Genomic DNA, 23,835 nt, shown 5'->3' with positions numbered 1-23,835 from the left:
AGCGCTTAAGGGAGATAAATATACATGCATTAGCGACCGTCATGTGATTTTGTATTATAATAAAAAATTAAAAAAGAAAAGTAAAAATACTGAACAAATTTGTAAGAGGTAAGATAAGCTATGTTTTGTCTTATGAAGTAAGTATAAATATACCAAAAGGGGGGGGGGTACAACATAAATAAGTTTCTCTCGGCAACAAAAATTGAATACATGATATTTATTTCAGTAGTCAGCAACATTATTGACTGATAATTTATATATTGTTCTTATGTAATTAAATTTCGTTTGGACAAAAGGCCGAAATCATGAAAGCAACCGTACCTAAATTAATTTTACACGATTCCTAAAATCTTTGAGAAATCCTTATTTTCAGACGCTGTCCAATAAATGCTAGAAAAGTAGAATACAATATTTTATTTGGCCGAAATCCTCAGACCAGCTCATGAACTAAACCTAAAGAATCGGACACCTAATAGGTAATTAAGCAAGAGACATGCGTTTTTATACCGTGTTTATCATTGGAAACCATTACTTATCACTGAATTCCTCAAAAATAATAGGAGAATTGAAATATCTTCTTTCACAGCATCGTAAAAAAAGAATAAACAATTATACAATACAATACAATACAATACAATATTCATTAATTTGTAATATAAGGCCTCCAGCCCAAAATACATTCAAACAAGATTTTTCTATAAGAGTGATGCTATACAAAATGTTAAACAATAATATACACAAAATGAGAATATTAATACAAATGCAAACATAAAAAAATATTATTATATAGTTGATCAGTTGTAACATAACCTACAATCTTTTTCTATAAATGTGAAGCTATACGATAAATATATTGTTGAATAATGCATAAAATAAGGATAATAACACAAATCCAAAATTAATAATTATTAAATAGTTGATCAGTTACAACATGGTACATAACTTTAATGCTTTTCACAAAATACAAAATGAAAATATTAAGTGCAAACAATAATTCGTATATAGATCTAGATCATCAGTTGCAACATTATACATATAAACTACACTCGCAATTTAGGTAGCATTAGCTCGACACGTACGTATATGCATGTATACATTGGGATAGTAAATTAAAACTTATGCATTTATAACAAGATACACATAACAATGAATTAAGAATTAAGATTTTTTCTTAATTCGAATCCCAGTTTAATAAATTTTGCTAAATTAAAGATGCTCTCTTTTCTTGTGTCCGCCATTATATTTCTAAACCTTTCACGGCTATTTACAACTGTATTAACTTCATCGAAATTCAAATAATTGTCTCTTAGTTCACAATACTTAGGACAGTCAATTATAAAGTGAACTTCGTTTTCAATCACGTATACGTTACGTTCGAGACAAAAAGTACAGAATCTAAATTCTCGGTCGATATTAGAATGTCTTCCAGTCTCTATTTTTAAATCGTGACTACTGCACCGAAAGTTTGCAAGGGCACGTTTACACATATGGTAAATTTAATGACAAGTAACACTCGGGAGCCACAGTTGTTTTATAAATGCTATAACACAATGCCTTCGGTGAACTGCTAATATCTGATAGTATCTTCTGTCTGGAACAGTCTGAAACTCTAGTTTTGAACAGTGTTAGGAAACCGTCGGGGTTGCCTACACCATTAGCGGTCCATGCATAGCCAAAGCCAAAACGAAACAACAGGCGTTTTACATGCGTTGCCCACGTTGTACGTCCCTGCTCATCCAAGTTTCTAAGCATTGCGTAACACTGCTTCGGTAAACGTTCTTCCGACATAACTGTTAGTTTGAGCCAATAGTTTACACAGCGTGTCATGTAGCTGACGTTTAGAGGGAGACGTCCACATTCACTGAGGGCGAAAAAGTCAGCTACGTTGCGATTTAAACACGATATCATTTTACAAAATAACGTGTGCACTTTTTCAATCTGATTACATGTTTCATAGCCCCAGATTTCAGCTGAATACACGAGAATGGGTTTTACCATGGCGTCAAATAATTTGAATGCATCTGAAAGACTAAAATAGCCAAACTGCTTCTGGTACGTGTAAATCATATTAACAGCTTTAGTTGCTTGTAATGATAATACGTCTTTCGTCTTTGTCCATGATAGTTTAGGAGTAAAATAAGCTCCTAGGTATTTATAACAGTTAACCACTTCGATGCCGTTACCATTGTATGTCCACTTTTCATAATGTCTTAACGGTCCACCGTTTCTGAATACAATTATTTTAGATTTGTCAAGGTTAATCCTCATACCAGTTTCAGCGCAATAATTACTGATTTCATTAATCTGTCTCTGTAGCTTAATTACCGTGTCAGCAAAACTCGAAACGTCGTCCGCAAACAAAAAACAATATAATTCTCCCGATTCTTGCGATACAATTATACCATTTTGACATCGTCTATTTAAATACTTGACAAGGTCGTTAATATAAAGATTAAAAATTATTGTTGAAGTCACACATCCCTGCTTAGTCCCAATTTGGCATTCAAAGGACTCAGTAAGTCCCGTTAAGGAGGTCCCGGTAACCTTAACACATGATTTGAGCTGAGAGTAAATACTCTTAAACAACGTCATGAATTTGCCGTCAGCTTTTATACCCTTTCGCTGCAGGCTTTCCCACAGTTTACGGTGCACACAATTGTCAAACGCCTTAAGATAATCAACATAAAACACATATAGGCGACCTTTCCGTTTGCTAATATACTTTTGGATAATAGATTGCAAATTAAAAATATTGTCTGTTGTGGAGTAATTTCTGCGGAACCCGGCTTGACTTTCATCAATAATGTTTTTTGATTCCGCCCAGTTTGTTAATCGGTTTGCAAAAATTTTCATGAATACTTTGCTAATACTATTACCCACTGAAATCGCCCTGTAATTGTTAGGGTCAGTTTTTGTACCTTTTTTTTAAAACCGGTGTTATAATACTTTCAGCCCAGACTGATGGGTATTGACCTGTGTTCAAAATGTTATTAAACAACTTGTTTAGATAGGGTAGAGTAATATGGATTGTGCTTTTAAGCATTTCTATGCATACTCCGTCCACACCGGAAGCACAACCGCTCCGGAGAGATTTAACGCTGCTCACGATTTCGTCATCTGTGATGTCATTATCAAGCATTACGTCATCAACTTCTATGTATAAGTTATTGAACATATCTGGATTGTCTCTTGTTTCCGTGTTATCAGTAAATAACTCCCTGAAATAGTGTAACCAAGTCTCTCCCTCAATGGGCACGGATTTACAACTCTTTCTAATTGAGGACTTAATACAATTCCAGAAAAAGTTAGCGTTTTTCCGATTTTGAATCAGCTCATTACGCATGTTACTTTCATACAAAAGTTGTTTTGCTCGGCATAGGTTCTTAAAGCATCGTTTATTGGATAAATATACTTCTAAATCAGATTTAGAATGGGAATGCCTGAATTTCTGCAAACTGTTGTATTTCAGATATTTAGAACGCGTGCATTCTGAGTCCCACCACTTTGGCTGATCGTTCATTGCGCTAGTGCCGCGTGAACTGCTATTTGTACGAGCTTTCGACTTCATGTTAACACCAGCATTTTGTAGTATGTCTATGAAGCTATTAACACTTCCGGCAATGTTTTCGTCACGTATATTGTTCATAAAAGGAGTAAATGACGATGCAAATGCTTGAACAAAATTCTCGCGAAATGTTTCATTCCATTTATTAGTATGAAATGCGGTGAGATTTCCATTTGATTGGCTATCAGTTACTTGATTCTCGAAACGCGTTCCGAGGGATAACACGCAAGTTAATGGAAAATGATCCGAATAATCGCAATCTTCCACTCCGAAATCTCTGATAATATGGAACTTATTGCATTTCTCATCGCAATTACGGTGCTGAATATTAAACGGGTCACTAGGGTAGTCGACGTCAGCGTTGAAAACGTAATTAATGTCGTCATCGGGGATAATGTCTTGCAAACTACCGATGCGAGCGTTCATATAACCGGCCACCATGAGAGCGACGTCACCAAGATCCGAAATAATGCACGTTAATTCATCTGACATTGTATTAAGGGGACAAGGTCGAATAATGGCATGATGACAATTTGTGCCCAAAGCATTTTTCCAAAACAAAAATAATTATTTGCTGTGATAAGCTTTGCTGCTGTGGTATCAATAATCACCTACATCAAATGTCAGTTTTCGTTTACATTGTCTTCATACTGCAAACAATTACTAGCAATTACAACGAAAAATATAATTTCATGTGATATTGTCAAGTGATATATAATCTAAAAGAGTACGACATTTCAAACTCATGTCTGCTCATCTATTAAAAATCCATCAATGTTTGACAGAATTATTGCCCTTTTGATTTTACATTTTTTCGACTTTCTGCCAAAATAGGTCAAATTCAAAACATCTGAATTTAAATGAAATACATTATATAAATTAACACATTTTCTATAAATTTACTGCACTTGACTGCACTTGAGCTAAAGCAATGTTTTAAGTAAAATATTACATTTTAAATAATTTGATGAAAAAATGTTTACCTTTTAGGAATTTTTAAAAGTGTCGTACGTTATAAAGTATGAACTCGCAATTAAAATAAAGTCACAGAATATTTAAAATCTTACATTCATTGATGAACTGTTGCATTTTCACACGAAATGTAAAATGAATAACAAGATTAAAGGAAAACAAAAATAAAAGTTGCAATGGTAATCCTAACCCTAACCATATGTTAGCTTATACTATGCCTCGCCTCTTCTGTCACCCTTTCAAGCTGCTTGAAATGGTGTAAATGTTGATATTATTTGTATAATTATGTAATCGTTATAATTTGATAGATAATGTGGAAGATGAACGTTAAAAATGCGCATGGGGTATGAAAGAGAGTAGTTTTAAGAGCAGGAAGGGGGACCATAGATAGGTCAGGTTAGTTGTAAAGTCAAGGTTGTTCTAATCTGTCTTAAGGAGTTCAAACATGTTTAGTTTGGGGAATGTAGTGTTGAACATGATTAATTATCATTGAGTTTGTCTGGTCCGTGACGTTTTTGGATCCGAAAAATAGTAGTGCAGCAGACAAAACTTTTAACGAATGTTGAAATATCACAGGGCTTTAAACCAGAAGAGGCGTATTTCCTTTCAAATTGACCAATCTCATTTTAAATCCATTTGCAATTGCTTGGAGAACATGAAGTTTTTGTAGAGTAATGTTTTCGGTGAAGTGTGAAACGCCTGCAAATGACGGAGAGCACAGTCCTTGAGTCTTTGTAAAACAACAAAATAAAGCGATTCATATTCCAAATTAAACCGATTCAAATGTAACCCGCAGCGATATTCAATCAAAGGTCATTTGACATGGTCCTGCAGGCGGCTTGAACGTAATCATTTTTTGAATGGACCACACTATTACTGTAAAAAATATTCATTCAGATATCCAAGCTGTATAAACTGGATTACTTCAATAATTTAAAAAAAAATCTCTGGTCCCGTTTCAAATTTCTCATGATTTAAGTAAAAACTCGTCGTTTCCGTTGGTGTAACTTTCGAGTATATATGTCGCCCGTCTTCAAACTATAAAGTATGACATAACCAAGTACTGCAAAACACGCCATTCACGTCAACATTAAAATCCGTTAAAAACCTTAAAATCATTTACATTTAAGTAGTATTAAGCTAACATCAACATCATCAAAACTAACCCAGTTGGTCTTTTAGCGGTAAGAGCTTCTAGGTGGTTAGATATCATTTTACAATATTGTTTTATAAGTTATTAAATAGTTTGATAATCAAGATGTTAAGGGTAGCGGTTGTGTAAAGAAATTGGAGTTGAGATAATTTCATTATATTACATTACCAAATAGATACATTATCAATTGGACCTTAACAAAAAGCAAGGCAGCGTTGATTAAAATGTTTATGAAGACGAAATAATTTTTGTTTCATGTAAATGCTTCACTTCGTTATACTATTGAATATTTAGACGGTTGGTAACATGTAACCCATTTATCAATAAATTGGTTGAGATATACGACGTCCACAAACAAAGATACCACTAATAACAACCAGGTACGATAAAAAAAACTTATGTAACAAGTTGTTTATTGATGCATAGTTAGACTATCGCCATTAAGTGGTATTATTAAATGAACACAGTTTTAATCCAGTGGTATCTAAGAATATACAATACAATTCTGAAGCATCAGTTGGTTATAATGATGACTATAAATCATCACTTCTTGTGTTTATTGTCACTGCCTCACAAAACATCTTAGCTCTGGAAGCAATGAAAAATACATGACGCACAGCATGTTCAAATTTGCAAACAGATGCCTTATTCGTATTTGCCGTTGGAATAAAACGAAACGAAACACTTAATCGCTACATTTGGGAAGAATCTGATGTCAATATAGATATTCTGATTATGTCGTCTTATGATGTGTATTTGAATTTAGCCTACAAAACAATGCTTGCCTTTCAATAGAGTACAATCAATTGTAATCGAAAAATTAAGTTATTATGAAAACGGACGACGACATGTTTGTTAGTGTTACCAGCCTGACTGCGTACTGAGATAATGCGCCAAAACAAAAGCTTTTTATAGGGAATTGTTGGGGCCTAGCTAAGCCAATTCGAAAAAAGAGTTATAAATCGTACATTGCTTTGAAGCAAAACAATCACAGACACTTTCCCGTATTTTGCAGCGGAACTGGATATATTCTGTCTTACGACGTGGTACTATCTGTCGTTCAAATATCAAGCACAGTTCATTTTTTGTATTAAGCAGGTTATGTTGCCATTTGCGCCATTTGCGCTAAAAGGCAATGAATAACTCCAAAGAATGAGGCAGGGCTTTATAATTCAAAATAAGTTCTAAATTCATTCAAAGATGTTCACAAGGTATTCACGTCACAAGGGCTATCAACATCAAAAATGTATGATGTATGGAAGAAACTGAGAAATTGTAATTCAACAGATAAAGATGAATATGTATATTCTCCTGTTTAATGATAATAATGATATAAATATGATTAATAAAGCAAAAAGTATATAATATAATAAGTTTCATAGTTTTAAAAAAAGCATACTACGTGAACACACTTCTTGTTAGGCAAAATAGATTGTGAGAGAATAAATTGGACAAAACATACCGTGTGATAACGAACAAGTTCCGGGAGATATCGATAGAATACCAAGAATCACCGATTTGTCTGAACCAATCACCAATCTGGTCGAGCGAGTAGGTGGAGATTTGCCTATAACACTACAGAGGTATGCACAGAAGTTGTGATGGTATGCGAATAATTCAAATGTGCGTGTAATGTAGACGTTATATTTTCCCTGTGCTTATGATAAGCAATTAAGATAATGTGTGCATTCTCCGTTGTGTTTTCAAGATAGTTGAATTTTATTTTAATTTCGATTATTTGAATATGATTTTTATTCTGTCAAATATTGAAATTTGCAATTTCCTTAAACATGATGGGTATACAAAAGGCACGTTGACAACTTGAATGGATTGGGGGAAAATTTCGAAGGGCAAATGTGCAGTTTGGATGAAATCTAAGAATGTCTATAGCACGGTCACAGAAATGCCGATGGGAGCGATTTCAATATCTTTGCAGAAAATATCGCCATTAGTTTTATAAAACTGTTTCATGGTCAATATTAAATTCAATAGAAGAGGTTATTATATCTAAGTATGTGCAATTATGTGAAGATTGATTAAACTCAGACTGTAAAACTATCATTATTAGCCAATATTAACATCCCAATCAGACTGCCATACCATATATAGTATTCTTATATGAAAGTCTGGTGTGGAAAAGTATGTACTATATAAATATGAGAGTTTCCTTGCACATTGTTTAGTGTTGATGTAATAATATTTACGTTTTATTATTAGCATTTATCATGTATGCTAATTTATTCAAGCTCAGCCTTTTAGTTTTGTGAAAAGAAACAACTCAATGTTGTTTATGTTGGCTCTAAAGCTGTATAACTAATAGAGGTGTACATGTTTGTGTGAATACGTTCATAATATTTATGCGAAAAGCTACAGAAACAAGCTCAGTAGCAAACAGTTTAAACATAAACCCGGTTTAATGACACAGGGTAAACCTGGTCTATGTTTAAACTTTTTGCTACTGAACTTGTTTCTCTAGCTTTTTGCATTAATATTAAAGTTGTTTTCCTTTCCTCAGTTTATTTTTCTGTATTGTATTAGATACAGCTCAATACAAATGATACATATAGATGAATATAGAGGACAGCCTTATCTAAATGTACAGACGTTAGAGTATAAATTAGTAGTTTAAAGTATCATAAGCTTTTTCAAAATTGGCATAAAGTATCAACCCAGGCTTATTTGTAGTAGTAAAATAGTTAATTCTCTCATCTATAATTCGTATGTTTTCGCCAACGTATCTGCCATGAACAAAACCTGTTTGAAAAGGGAAAACAATTTTGTTTGAAATCATTTTCATTCTATTTGAAATGGATTTTGTTGCTATTTTATAGTCTAAATTAAATAAACTTATTGGTCTCGAATTTGAAATCACTCCTAAAGTCCTGCCTTGTTCTGGAATTTAATACATTAGACCTTGTTCCATAAGAGGAGATAAATTAAATGCTGTAAAATATTGATTATTAGCATTGACAAAAACTATTTTTATATCGTTCAAAAAATATCTTATAAAACTCGGCAGTGAAACCATCAAACCCAGGGCTTTTTTGGTTTTTGTTTTCTATGAACGTTTCCCTGCATTCTGTTTAAAATCCTTCGCAATAAGCTTTATCTTTAGCATTTAGTTTGGCAATGGGTGTTGTGAAAAACGCACTATTGTTTTCTAAATGAATATCATATTTTGTTTATAATTTCTTGTTGAATGTCTCTTTAACATTCAATTTATTCTGAAGGTTTACTTATAATTTTACTATTTATACAAAAAGCTACAGAAACAAGCTCAGTAACAAGCTAACCCTAAGCCTAACCCTAACCTTCAACTTCTAAAATGAAAATCGTTTTAATTTTGGTATGCCTGTTTTCAAGGTTTACAAGGTATTTTGAGTTTTTCTCATTATTTTCCACATGTCAAGCCTTTGCTCTCAAAATAAATCCATTTATTCTTTAAGTGAGTATCTCGTCCAGTTCACCTTTAAGTTTTAAAACCGCTTTTATTATTTGGTTACTTTCACTCTTTGTATCATTTTGTTTTTGTGCTAATATATATCGTTTATTATGGTTTTCTCTCTCTCGTTTGTATTTGCTTTAAATTTAATGAAAAACTTATTGTTGAGTTTCTAATGTTTCCTTATAATATCTCCAAAAAGGTTATGGCTTTTGTTTCCTTATTGGTCTCTGCAGTGTTTGTTATTGTTTCTTTTACAAGCTGTTTGTTATCGCCAAATAATAGTACAAAAATATTTATTTTAAAATATCCCGGACCCCTTTTGTTTTCTGAAAATATATTTTTATATATACTATACAATGATCAGTTTTAAACCCGTGTATAATTTGGCTACTTTGACATATATTTTGCATGTAATTTGAAACTAAACAAAGTCCAATCGGCTATTGGGGATGGGTCTAGAATTTGAATGAACAGAACAGAACAGAACAGATATTGTATTAAGACTTATACAGAGTACATCAGCCTCTTAACTACAAATGAATAATAAATAAACAAACACATGGTATGATATAGATTATATATTATATGAATGCAAAGTATATTGTTTTTCTGTTGGTGTTGTTCACGCCAACATCAAAAGGGGTACAGGAAGTGGTCATGTTTAATGGAGTTTGTCGCGTTCGCTTATGTAATTCAACATTACCATTTCCCTTATCTAAATCACTATCGAAAAAGGTGTTGCAATCTCCTCCAACAATTATGCTTCGATCACTGTAGTCATTTATGAAATTTTCGAATGTTTAAAATAAAGAGAGGTTCGTCTTGGTTTATTTTTGCATAAAAATTGTTCTGTATGGGTTTATAATAAGTTACTCTTTCTTTTCTATTTGAATTCCAAACCTTATATTCTAATTAATTTCTTGAACATTTTTTTTATTTCTACAAGACAGTTAGGATTAATCAATATTGCAACCCCTTCCCTATTTGGAAATTGCCGCTGAAGTACAAATCTCCACTCCAATCATCCTAACATTGTCCAAAATTCGCTTTTTAACATGCGTTTCTTGCAATAGACAAATGTAATCGTTAAACCATGGAAATATTTGATTTCGTTTGTTTTTGTTTGAAAAACTACGAACATTCAAAGAACAGATGGTCTATCCATAAGGTAGGTTGAATATGAGACTTAATTTAGCCTCTAAAACAAAAATTGCAAAGACAAAAATACTGTGAGCATAATGTTATTACACAGTTTGGACTGGTATTCAATAATGGTGACTTTGATATAATTAACATAATGAAAACGGTCTTTTAATAATTTTTCAGTGATTGGAAAGAAATTTGCCGTTTAAGAATGTTTACTTGAACATATTATCTCTTTAAATTGGAAATTATCTTTATTATAGAACACACAAAAACGCTTTATTAATTACAAAAAGAGGAAAGGGCGCGTTTAAAAGGAATGTTTTGTAAGCTTGAAAAAGTATTTATCATAAAATTCAAACATTACAAAATTGAAAAACAAGTATGTGTTGGAAAGCATACACAAGCTGAATACTTCAAAGAGCTACACATGTTCAGGAATGAGAGTCGCAATTTAGTATTTCCTGGATACAAATATCAGTAATAGTTCATTAAAAATGCATAATATTGAAATTCTATAAAAACCTACACCACCGCACATGTTTGAGCTATTAGTTGATATTTAAGTAATATTTTTCATGTTTAAAAAATCAACAACAATGGAATAAAGGATGTGTAAACACGTCATTTATAAAGCGTCGAAATAAAATGCAACACAACAGCTGAGCTTACAACTTCGTATGTATACAAACTATAATGTATCGTTTTGCTTCCATATATTTTGTCAATACATGTATAAAGTATAAGCTATGTCAAAAAGATGAAGAAGCGTGTATTTGTTCTATATTTAAGAACATATGTAGGTGTATAATGAAAATGAAGCAGTAAAGAAATTATGCTAGTTTTACTTAAACTAAAATACTATAGAGTTCACGCTTTGCGTTCATTACACGTCATAACATTAATTATTGCTATTTATACCAGGGTTTTATGTACCTTTATTATAATTCTAACATATATAACGTTACTTCAACGGATATGTTTTCTTTTTGACAGAAAAAGATAATGCTATAAATCAATGTAGCTGTGACACTATGCGAGTAATTCATATAAACCGACATATATTAAATATCAACAATGTGTATACTGCGCAACGTGAAGTAGCAGAACGCATATTATTGCGGCCATGGTAAATCCATCCAGCTCTGATAATCATCAAATTCTACACGGTAGAATTTTCTGTTTGATCTTGGCTCTAGACACTTAATCCATCTCTTTCAGCCGCATGCGCAAGAACACATGAACACATTATAGTTTAAAGCAGTTAGATCGTCATAGAGGTACATTTCGCTGCCTGACATTTTCTGTTTATTTCACATAACTTCATCACGTTTTATGTGGGAAATAAATCGAATGATGACGTCACTTTTACCGTTTCTATTCCTTTCTATTCTTTCTGAGGCTTTCTATCTAACCTAAAAAAAAATCTGTTCTGACCTTTATTTACATTTCATAATATATTAATAAAAATAACGCAAATATCAATTTCTCCATTACTATAAAAGGATATAAATACTACCTTAATTTTTCTTTTTTTGTATTCAATCTCTGGCACATAACAAAATTACATCTTAATGGATTCGAACAATATTTTATATCTGACCAAATACCAATATATTTCCCCCAAAACAGTGACATATATCAAACCTTGATATGTCCACTGTTTAAAATAGTAAATTATCATTTGTATTTCTCTGAGTAATCTATATAACTCACCGAAACGCATATACAAATAATGCTTATTCTTTAAGAAAATCTCCGCACAAAAACAGTTATGTCTGTGAAAGCTTTTAAACTATTTATTTTCGTTTTCAAAATAGTATACATTTTTAAACGGATTGATTATGACATGATGTTATTAGTCCATTTTACGACTTATTAAGTATTGAATTAATAGATATATTACTTCAGGATAAGCCCCTTCATGTCACATTATTTGCAAATCTTCCGTTTGTTTTTTGTATGAGTGCAAGTGCACTCAACAATACACTTACGTTTCAAACACTGCTCATAAAAAAATCATTTTATTCCACATCAGCATCAATAAATATCCACCGGTTTGAAGTACATCATCACAATCATTGCTCATGAAACCAGTATCTGATATATTGCTACGAAGTATCAACCTTGACACTCAATCTATCGAATCGAGTACTGACCAATTATTGTACTTAAATATGTTTTCAGTACATCTTCAATTCCATCCGACACACGGTTCATTCCTAAGACCAACCTGTTAATTTATTGTAACTATGATTAATTTTCATTAGCTTTAAGTGTTAATAACGGGGAATGTCTTTTTTAACTTGTAATGCCGAAAAGGGAACAAGGGAATCGATACTGAACAAGAGTATGCATTACAATTTTAATGGTGTTTATTAACTGTTTTGATTGTCGTAAATGCACAATAAAATACTAATGAAATATTTGGTAATTGTTGCCTTCTCTATATCTATGAGTTTTAAGAGAGAGGAATAATTTTAGCCCATTGCGGCTTCCTATTCTTGAATAAGTGAATTAACGAGGACGCCGAAAATACGCAAGGGACCCACGTTCAAGGCTTATCTCAAGAACAAGAGTTTGCTCTGTCTTTGATCTTCGATGCACGGTACCGGAACAATTCGTAGACATACCTTTGTGTCGTAACTACTCACATTTGATGATGTACAACTGCCAATTGCCACACTTTGGTTACCTCGATTGTTGCATGGAATGATGTTTCATTCTGCATCACAATACGTCACATCCATTTTGGTTTCTACAATATTTTGCAATGTGCTTAAAGTTTAAACAAATGTCGCACATTTTGTGCTTCATTATCAATGATAGTTTGTAATCAACATTTTTTTTGTTTAAATTCATTACAATCAATCAGTTAATGCCGACCCTGACAGAATATGAATGACAAGATACGCTGTGATGGCATATTGTCATTATTACTTACCGCTGTTGCTAAAGTGGAAACTATCTCACTTTCAGCTCTATCTTACCCTTTATTGACCACGTCACCGAGATCTAGCCCTTCTATAGTACTTGCGACGGTAGACCGCTTCAAATTTCATTTAATCAATAAAGTTTGGTTCTCGGCCTTCGTCAATAACTGAACTCAACCAATCTTAATTAACGGTGCATAGGCAGACGTTTGTATTTTTTCCTCAAATTTTCAGAGCTATCTAATCTGAAATAAACCGTAACCTGTAATCTCACAATTTTCCATTTCTAGGGATAATCGCATTATACCCTGAACATCATTTGCCTTAAACGACTGAATATAACCTAAATGTTCTGCAACAAGATTCGGCTTACCATACCGTGAAACCAAAGTTGCCTTTGCTTTTTTTAGGTGAAAGTAGAACGCAGTCCTCACTAGATGGCTAATCCTCACCTTGACAATTTTGAATGAGATAAGACAGACGTGACCTTTAATCCGTAAAATCTTAAGTAAAAATGTCAGGTTTCGGCAAATTAAAAATGTAACCCCTGGCAAACGCCGTCAGTGTGTCCGTTCTGTTGCTTTGCAAAGCCACCAATCGTTATCCCCTTTGATGGTAGTTCAGTGGCGGCGGATAACGCTGCTAAAGTGTTGTAGTTCTCATCGGTGTGATCGTTTGGCTCCGTGAATATTAGCAATTGAAAAACGGGTTTAATTTCAGTAAACTGCGAAAATCATCTTCGTTACATAAAGATTTTCTCTGTATAGAAATATCCATTTTACTCTTTGACGACACTAATGAGTCAGACCTATATTATTGCTTCACGCTCAAGCACCAGTCTATGCTAATGTTATTATTTTCAACAAATTCTATTTGTGATGTTTTAGACGAATATTCTAGTTCTTCTCTACCCTGCCCACCTAACAAGCTGATAAACCGCTCATATGTAACGACCAGAACTACGTTGTATTATCGTATTTCTTTCTGTATGCCAATTCGCGACGTGTAACTTGACTCGCTCTTTCTCACCACAAGCAGCCCTGCAGTTGTTTTACTGCTTGGCTAACAAAACCAGATTCCTAGCTAGAGCACGATTAAGCGGTTCACCGGCGATCGCCGCTCTCTACTGCCGTTGGGCAAACGTCGACGTCATCTATCGAACCAGTTGCCATTGTAATCCAATTAAACCCTTATTGCACTTTACGCAATGCAAACTGCAATGTTTAATAAATATCGCAGTTGTAAATGACTTTACCGCAGAATCTTCTAATCACACATAGATAGACCGGAACTAGCTTTTAATACACTCATCTATATTTATTCCATACGTTCAAACAGTCAATCCAATTCAATATAACATACCGTAATGGAACACAACGTGGCTCAATTGTAAATAAAGGAAAAGTCATCTGAAATAAACCAAGCACACTTATCAAGACACATAAATCATGAACACAATATCAATCAAAATAATGCAATAAACGTAACACATAAAAGTTCACAAAAGTTTTCATGACTTTGACTAATACTTATAAATATGCTCTGAAGTTGTATAGCCATCAACAATTCAACAATTGCCTAACCTAACCTTTCAGTATTCAATGTAAATAAATTTCATTTATAAAAAGCAAAAATGTAACATAATATAACTAACTAAACATTTGTATGTTCTCCGATTTACTTAACAGAAACTACAAGTGCATTTATGTCTTTTACCTCGCACCTTAGATACTTTTTGAATATACCCGGAGCCCTCGCAACTGCCAACCAAACAAAACCCAAAACAGGCTCATGGAAACCATGCTAAATATATAATTTGTATACGTATCCTTCCTTTCCGTGCCAAATATCAAAACAATGGATCGAACTATTTCTGGTATTATTCATGCAATAAACCATACAGACCTACAACGCTTATGAATCTACTGAGCATAGTCCTTGCTGCAGCACAGTTGATCCTCTTTCAAAAAATGGTAAAACTTGTGAAGGCAAATATCGCCCTTCTGTCTCCATTTTAAGTATTGTGAAAACAGTCTTTAAAATAGTTGTTTAGGATACGGTCGAATCATATTTTAAAGCTGCATCTTTGCAGATTGAAGGTTTTGACAACTTTGTTATTTTTTGTCTTGGAACGAGCCAATTTTTGCAAAGATCCATGGAAACCAGTTATTTAAGACTGCTGACAAAAAGTTAGATCGCAGATTTTATATTGAAGTTCAATTTTTTTATGCATTTTTCCTAAACCGTTAGTAACGGTTTAAGCGATAAAACATTAATTTTTGAACGAAAATAAGAAAATCTACGATCTGATTTTTTGTCAGCTATCTTAAATCATTGGTTTGCAGATATTCACAAAAAAAATTGCCTTTTCCAAGACAAAAAAATAAAAAGTTGTAAAAATGGTATATCTGTGAGCTAGCGGCTTTAAAAAAAACAGTTACTGTGTAATTTTCAGTCAGATGGTTTCTCAAATGACACATGCTTGATTCATTTTACTGATTTAATTAGCATAGAAAATGCTAAAGCTAGGCATGATTCGTTAAGATATACAGAAAGCGGTTGTTACTGTACCAATTCAAAAATGAGCTTCTGCCATTCAAAGGAAAAGTAAAACCAACCTTTGTTTGTCTTGTTCCATCTCCTGGTAGAGAAATGGAATATGTAGTTGAATTGGTACATGTTTATAATGATTACTTTAGTTATAACTTCGAAAAGGCATAGTTTTTAAAAAATATATATTTGTTCGATTTAAATATGTGTAATTAGCTTTAAAACACCGTTTTACGGAACGAGAAAGAAGTTGTTTTTTTATATTCATATTTGTTATGGTTGGTTTGTACAATGTTTCCTTTTCTTAGATAATTAATTCAATATCATATATCCTCTTGGATTTGTTTGTGACCACATTTATTCCACTGCGTTATGTTTAGCATATTTCCCCATATTATCACCTGCCTTTTTAGATTCTGATTCTAATACATGTTTTCCTGCTGTTTCTAAAGCTCTTGTGACCACTGTTTTAATACTACTACTGGATGCATTTTGAGATCCAATTTTCGCTAAAATATAAACTATTCCAGAGGCTGTGAAATAACTAGCGGGTAATTAAGTGAGTCTTACATAATATTCATATGTTCCATTATTGTTATTATACTTCTTCTAAAAAAAAAATTCAAAATTTGTATGTCTTCCATTTAAGTTAACTATTCTACCAAAGGGGTCTGTATTGCACATTGTAATACATAATTTATAATTGTTTTATTCACTTCACAAACATTAATTGTCTCGGGTGTTCTTTTTCAAAAGGGTAGCTTCTGGTTACCATGCTGACCTCGAAGAATATTGAGGACCTAGCCTTATAATTGATAAGCCATATAGTTCATAATTAATGAACGCAGGATTTCCAAACCGGGCGATTTAACCACCAATAGCAGTTTTGCTATTGTATTTTTCTACTTCATTGTTTCAACAATATTTGTTATTTCAATATTTTTTGCTTCGTAATTTAAATATCATCTGCAATTTGTTTTGTTAAATTTCTTTTATCTTAATAATTTAATAAAGGATGAGGATGATTCGGTGAGTTATTTACCATATAAATACGACTGGACTAGTGAGAAAAATGATTATATTAATGCTTTAAATAACGATAGTGTTGAAAATATGCTAGTCACACTTTGTATTCATATTGAAAATTCAGAAAATATTGAGTTTAATCAAAGTGTTGGCAATAAAAATGTTTTTATCGTTGTTAAAATGGTTATAGGAATAATAACAGAAACAAGCATAAAAGTCGAAAGTTTAAACATAAACCCCGTTTAATGCCACAGGGTCAAGATTACATCATAGTGATCATACATTTACACGAAACTGGTTGTCAGAGCTAAATAACTCATTACGAGGAAAAACTGATACAATGTTTTGTAATGTTGAGCTGCAACTTTATTTGCTCTATATTTTTATATGTAAATGTGCTCGTTTGGGTCTGCACATCTAAACTTACCTGTTGGAAGGGGTTGATTCATAGCCCATCCATATAAAATATTTGCATCAAGGTACATTATGTATTTATAAACTTTATTCTCATTATAATTGCACATGTTCTTATAAACTGGCTTAGAATATATGTTAGAAATGTAGCTTATTCCGCAGCGTAGTCCTTTTTTAAATCATAAAATGCATATATATGCAAAAAGCTACAAAAACATGCTCAGTAGCAAAAAGTTTAAACATAAACCCGGTTTAGTGGCAATGGGCAACGCCAAAATTGCATGTCAATTTAAGTAATTAAATCTAATTCTATCTTTGGAATTTTTAGACATGCATCCCAAGAGAGACCAGACGTCTTAAAGTAATGGCATGAGTCTAAATTATAGTACTCAATACAAGTCTTTCTAAAGTTTATAGAAATATCTGCTAATAAAACAACCTCTATTTTTAAGTAATGGTCGTGATAATCTCCAATTGTTTTAAAGCAGATTGATTTCATTAAGTTTTTGCGTCATTGTGGTCTTTGTTAGATATATCCTCACCTGTTAGTTTGAAAAATAAGGACTTTTTGGTTGTAAGGAGGTATTGTTAAACTCTCAAAACCATTCATATGATCAAATTTGGGTAAACTCCTTTTCTTTTTATTGATTCAAAGTTATTTTGAAAGCATTGTATTTGTTCAACTGTATGGTTCAAAAGGTAAATTATTAACTAGATTCACAAGAGATTAAATACGAAATGGCAAACTGTCAATAAATTACTGACTATAAATGCTTCACCATGTTATTTGGAATGACGTTAATTCTTGTGCTTTTCCTTTTCTCTTCCAACTTCTTAACTTTTATTAACCCATATTTCTTCAGTTTTGAATCGTCTTTTTCTTTTTCAATTTTCTTATTGTTGATTTCATCATTGTATATATTTCCTGCATGAAAAAATGACTAAAGTATCCGCGTCAATTTGAAACACTATTTGAATATTTTAGTTAATTTAAATGCTCGGTTACATAAATTGTGTGCAGATCCTCTGTATTTCCCTGTAACATGTCAATGAGCACTTACAGGCCGATGTTTGTCACTTTTGTTGTTTGATTCTGCGTATTTTTTTTTAAAATATGAAAAGATGCAGCCTTTTTAAATTCCTCTTCTTTTTGTCTAGTTATTATCATTTCTATATTTAAATGGTCCTTCATTATTTTAGCACAATACTTTTATAGGTTTAGAGTACTTTTATGGTCGGTGAGATTTTTTTATAATCTCAGATTATGCTGTAAAAGAAAAAGAAAGAAAAATAAGGTGATTAACTAAGGTTATGCTTACCTATTCTTTGGTATATCCGGACCAGTGTTAATATCGCTATTTACAAAAAGAGATTTGTTCGAAACTGCTAACAAATAAACATTTGCAAGATACACATATAATATATAGAATTGAGGAGATAGTCATAGGCTTGTATGAAACCTCTTTTCTAGAAACCTCTTGACAGAATTTTGTCAAAAAGGAGTTTGATATATCAATTTAGACCAAACAATGCACCATGTTCCATGTTAAGTGAAGCTGTCTTCTTCAGAATCGACGTCATAAGGTAAAATGCTGGTCACTTGTATTATGACTTGAATCAAATAATACTTAATTGAGTCATTGTTCAGCTTTCCGATTTTCATCCAAAAACAATCACTAATATAACGCAATATTATAGCTACCAGTACCAGATACACATGTTTTATTGCATGATGTTTGATGCAATTAATGATCCTTTAGTGCATGAGACGATGAACAATCACTTCCAGCAATTCAAAGCACATTTATTGTCAAACAAATAACATAAGATTTCAAAATTTTGAGCCACAGTGTTTATACCGGAAGTCGCCATTTTGATTGAATGTATTGAAACCGATGCTAAACCGATTGATATACAGAAAAAAACAGGCATCGGTTACTTCTCTTTATAAAGTCACTTAAACTTGCTGAGAAAAATTATAATGGATTATTTATTTCAGCCTTTAAAAAATATTGCCACACAAAATCGTGTTGGTGATAGGAATATAGAAGCGGGCGCACATTTTTTTCTATATTTGTTTAATATTTTCAAAACAATAGAAGCGGAAAATCCGCGAAAAGAAACATAAGTTTCTTGTGGTCTTTTTGGAAAAAAAAAATACCTTTATAGTTACGCTGTTGTATGTGTTCTTTTTAGTTATTCTTTGTGGGTATTTTTATGCGGAAAGGTGGATACCATAGGACGCCAGCGAAAAACATTTACTGTCCTTTTCATTCTTAATACTTATTAATTCTTATCTGTTGTAATGACTGCTTGTAGTGGTAGATATAAGGATCCTCTTAAAGGCTTATACTTAGCAAATATTATGATATATAATAACAATTTTTAATTTTTAACAAGATCCTTCCGAAATCCAATCTGCCATTCTGTTTATGTTCATTATTTATATCATTCAGTGTCTCAGCTGTAAGGATCTCATTATTAAATCGTTTAACCTTGATTGAAAGTGGCCAAGATTTTCTTAACTTCATTTGCTTTAATACATTTGATTTAAAGTCCCATATTGAACTTATACTATGCTGTTGGTGCTTTATTTTGCTATTAAGAGGGCGATACTATTTTCCGGTCTCTCCTCGTAAAATCCGGTCTCATCCGGTCTCATAATTCCCGGTTCATAACTTATGGCCCCAGGCAACGGATTGTGTTGCCGATGTTTGTTACACTAATTTGACAATCTTATTTGTTTTTATATGTAACAAAATGGAATAAAATACAAAACATTATGTCTTAATTTATTCAATTTGTAATAGGTCTAAACTATTTATGCAATTCGTGTTAAAGGTGTAAAGAAAGATTCAATGGCAATACAAATGCTAATGGTTTTTGCATAAAAGATAGATGATGGCTAGAAGATGAAGTAACTTCAAATTGCACCTTTTAAATTATGTTATGTCAAAGTTGTTTATTGTTCTTCCTCTTTTGTTTAACCTCCCCCCTCCAGACATTATAATTTTAAGCATTAATAATTACAATTGAGAAATTCCATGTTTGCATATCCGACTCATATCGATACGATACGATATGTTTGTTGCGTAAAACATTATACAATGTGCATAGCATGTAATCAAGTAAATCAATAAATGGAGTAAAAGTACACAAACACATTTTCTGGAGCTAATATTTGCAATGTTATAACATCCTATTATAGTAAGTATGTGTGTGCTAAGACATTGAAGTTACTAGATGAAGAGTGTTTATTTGAAGTTGCGCCATTCGTAAGTAATCAACACATTATGTCTTCATTTTTCGTTTTTAATTTTTTGCTATTCGCTAACATTGAATACATTTGAATACCTTCGTCACTATTTCACAACTTAAGCCGAATATATTTTATTTGTAACATTGAAGTTTGAAATAAATCTCTAGCTGTTTAAGAAATGTGATGCTGATTATTTTATGTTATCATCGTATTATTTCTAGACTTTATTAGAGCCTTTGCATAGCAATCATTTATTCTATAAAATTGCCTTTATGATAAACAATAATTTTTTTAGGGTATGAACCGAACAGTAGCCGTGCGTGTGTAATATAACTGGCTAATCCGTGTATCATGTCCTTAACAAGGGACATTCGCTAATCTCTGACTCGCGTTGTATAACAAATTTACACCTTTCATGGTATGACCTTTTTTCTATTGTCATAAACCTGTTATGAAGAGTTCCTTGTTAAAATAAAATAATAATAGATTTGAAATATTCGGAAGGCTATTTTACAAATGAAATATAACATACAAGATACAAGAATCTTTACTTAAAGTCGTCATAATCGGTGGAACTACGATGCTCCTAATTTATAAAAAGTAACAAATCTCAGCTTATAAGGTTTCACGAGAGTTCTACAACAACCAAATGTACATGCCAGTGGTGTCTTTGCAATTGCTTATGCTGTGGAATTTTGAATGGCTAATTTAGGAATGGCTATGTAAATTCAAATGTCAATTTCGTTGTAAGTGAAATGAGGGAAAATCCGTTTCATAAAGAAAATGGAATGTCTCGATCTTAAAGACTTTCAAATTAAAAACATTCTATTCATGTGAAATGCCAGAGTTCGTAGATAGTTTAGATATTTGCAAAAATAGAACATGCAGGAAAATATTCCACATGACTCTAACATGTTTCTATTTGTATTACTATTATCAATAGTATACTTATAACATAGCTGAATTTAATATGAAAAAACACACACAATGTTTTTGTTATTCATGACATTAATTTTAGTACATGTGCATATTTTATGTTTTTATCTTTGCCTCAATTTATAATTTGTTTTATTGATATACAAAATGAAATAAATGGTGACATAATTATCATCAAATATCTCATGTTTAATTAACTGTAATATTTTGTAATCCTGTTACACCCCGCGGTCATTAACACCTTCTCGATAACGCCCTATAAAATTTGGAAAACAGAGACCGGAGAGGACCGGGACCGGATGAGACCGGAACCGGGAAATAGTACCGCCCCTATTAAGAACAATAAAAAGCGGTTTTACAGTTTTCTCCAGCTCTATTTTAAGATCGTGTTTGCTCAATATACTAGCTTCATATTCAGCAAATGTTTTATCCTTAGATACTTGTATCGGTGCTAATACCATATCGTCTACCATAAGAATTTGTTGTAGTAAATTCATCCTTATATACTTAAACAGAAAAAAAAATCACGCTTCATCGTGGTCCATCATTTTAGGGGAAGGAACGATTGCCCTGTTTGTACCATCGCAACACATTTAAGTTAATCCTGGCTCATATAAAACTCTTTGCCAGCAGCATACATGCGTCAAATCTATTTTCTGTTGGCTTCATTGTTTCTTTCAATTGCAACAACTGGTAGCGGACTACATCTCCTTTTACTAAGAAACCAATTCATAAAATCAATGAATTGGAGAACTTCACTATCTGGTGGTGCAAAACTTTATATTTCCTCCATATTTCTTTTAGTATTATTCTTCATTTTCTCTTATATTTATTATTTCTTCTTTGTTTTCATTGTCGCTCAAGGTATTGTAAATTTTAATATTTTCTTTCGTTTTTATATGTATCTCTCGTGACCTGGTGACAGAACGTACTGAGCTTGTTTTTCAAGATCGAATATTGAATTAAAACCTGATTTAATTATTTCCTGTTTGGTAATATCCTTTCACATTGACAATATCTGTGTGTATGAATTAAGTTGTTCGAAATGTCTGTGCTGGACTTTAAGAAATGCATTTTAAAATCTGTCATAAGGACGCGTCCTTGGGTGACTTTGAAACGGTAAGCACCGTTAGCAGGTTAGTGTAAAAGGGTCACCACAGTAAATACACCTTCACGGTAGCAGTGATCGTCGTAGGGGGTTGACTTATTTGAAGTTGACTTGTATTGAGTATCGCCTAGATTTACAAGAGCATTACATGGTTTAGAACATGTAAATGCAAAGGTGAATGGATGGTGGATTCATTTGACATTTACTATCTAGCGACGCTCAACTCTAGTAAACTCCAAATTGATCAACTGCGCTACGATGACCACATTTAATACTACTGCTTTTTGAACTTTGGCTTGATAAGAGTAAGGATGTGCACACAAATGTGTTAACCCCCAGTAAATTCATATTTTACTGACCGTTCCAATGCGATACCTATCAAATCCTTCATAAACACCCCTAGTTTTATACAGTATAGTTAGTGTGTTGATTTTGGAGTTTTGTGTTGATGTTCAATGTTTACAGTTTGTGATTGTTTGTTTTTGTGTTTTATGTCATTAGCGTTGACCTTGTGTCATGAAACGGTGTTTATGTTTCATTTTCTTTCGACTACTGGTCTTGCTTCTTTAGTTTTTCACAATAAATATTGACCAACAATAAACGTTCCTGACTGGCCAAGTTACGCACTGGTAAACTACCCTTTAAGAAAAGAAACAGAGCGGTGGACCTGTTGATAAAAGACTTTGTAGATTATGCAATGCCCAAGAAGTTGAGAATGAGTGTCATTTTGTATGAAAATGCGCATTGTATACAAAAAAATGCTTTGGTCCTGTGCTTTCTGAAGATCATTTCATAAATCTTACTGACGTTTCTAATGAGTAACAAAATGAGGCAGTTAGCGCAGTACATTTTGAATGCATATTTTCTTAAAAAAGGCACGGTTCTGTAAGCGGCGTAGACTGTGTTATGGTTCATTTAAAATGGTGAAGAAATAGAGAGGTTATCTTTGCTTTAAGTCTTTATTCGAAGCAAAATCTTGCCTTCCGGCGTACAATCTATGACGTAATTTATCACCTGGCAAACACACACTGAAAGTGAATAATGGTGTTTTCTTACCTCTGAATTATTCACTGTTAAGGATATGGTTGAAATGGAACAGTGATATTCACGTAGTTAAAATTTGTCTTTCAATGCGACAAAATTAGTTGGGTATCAGTGTTGGTTTATGTCCTTTCGGCTATCTTCATTCCGGTAATTAGGACGATTAATCAATTTACATACCTGTTGGGGGATGGTTAATATTACCGTGATACATAGCCCTGTACAAATTGATTTTGTTTTATGCATTTGCTTATCGCCAATTTATTGCAAAGAAATACCCCCGGTAAAAT

The sequence above is a fragment of the Mya arenaria genome, chromosome 4 (genome assembly GCF_026914265.1).
Source record: "Mya arenaria isolate MELC-2E11 chromosome 4, ASM2691426v1".
In the NCBI taxonomy this organism is placed as follows: Eukaryota; Metazoa; Mollusca; class Bivalvia; order Myida; family Myidae; genus Mya; species Mya arenaria.
The sequence above is the reverse complement of the archived record's forward strand: the minus strand, read 5'-3'. Positions refer to the sequence as shown.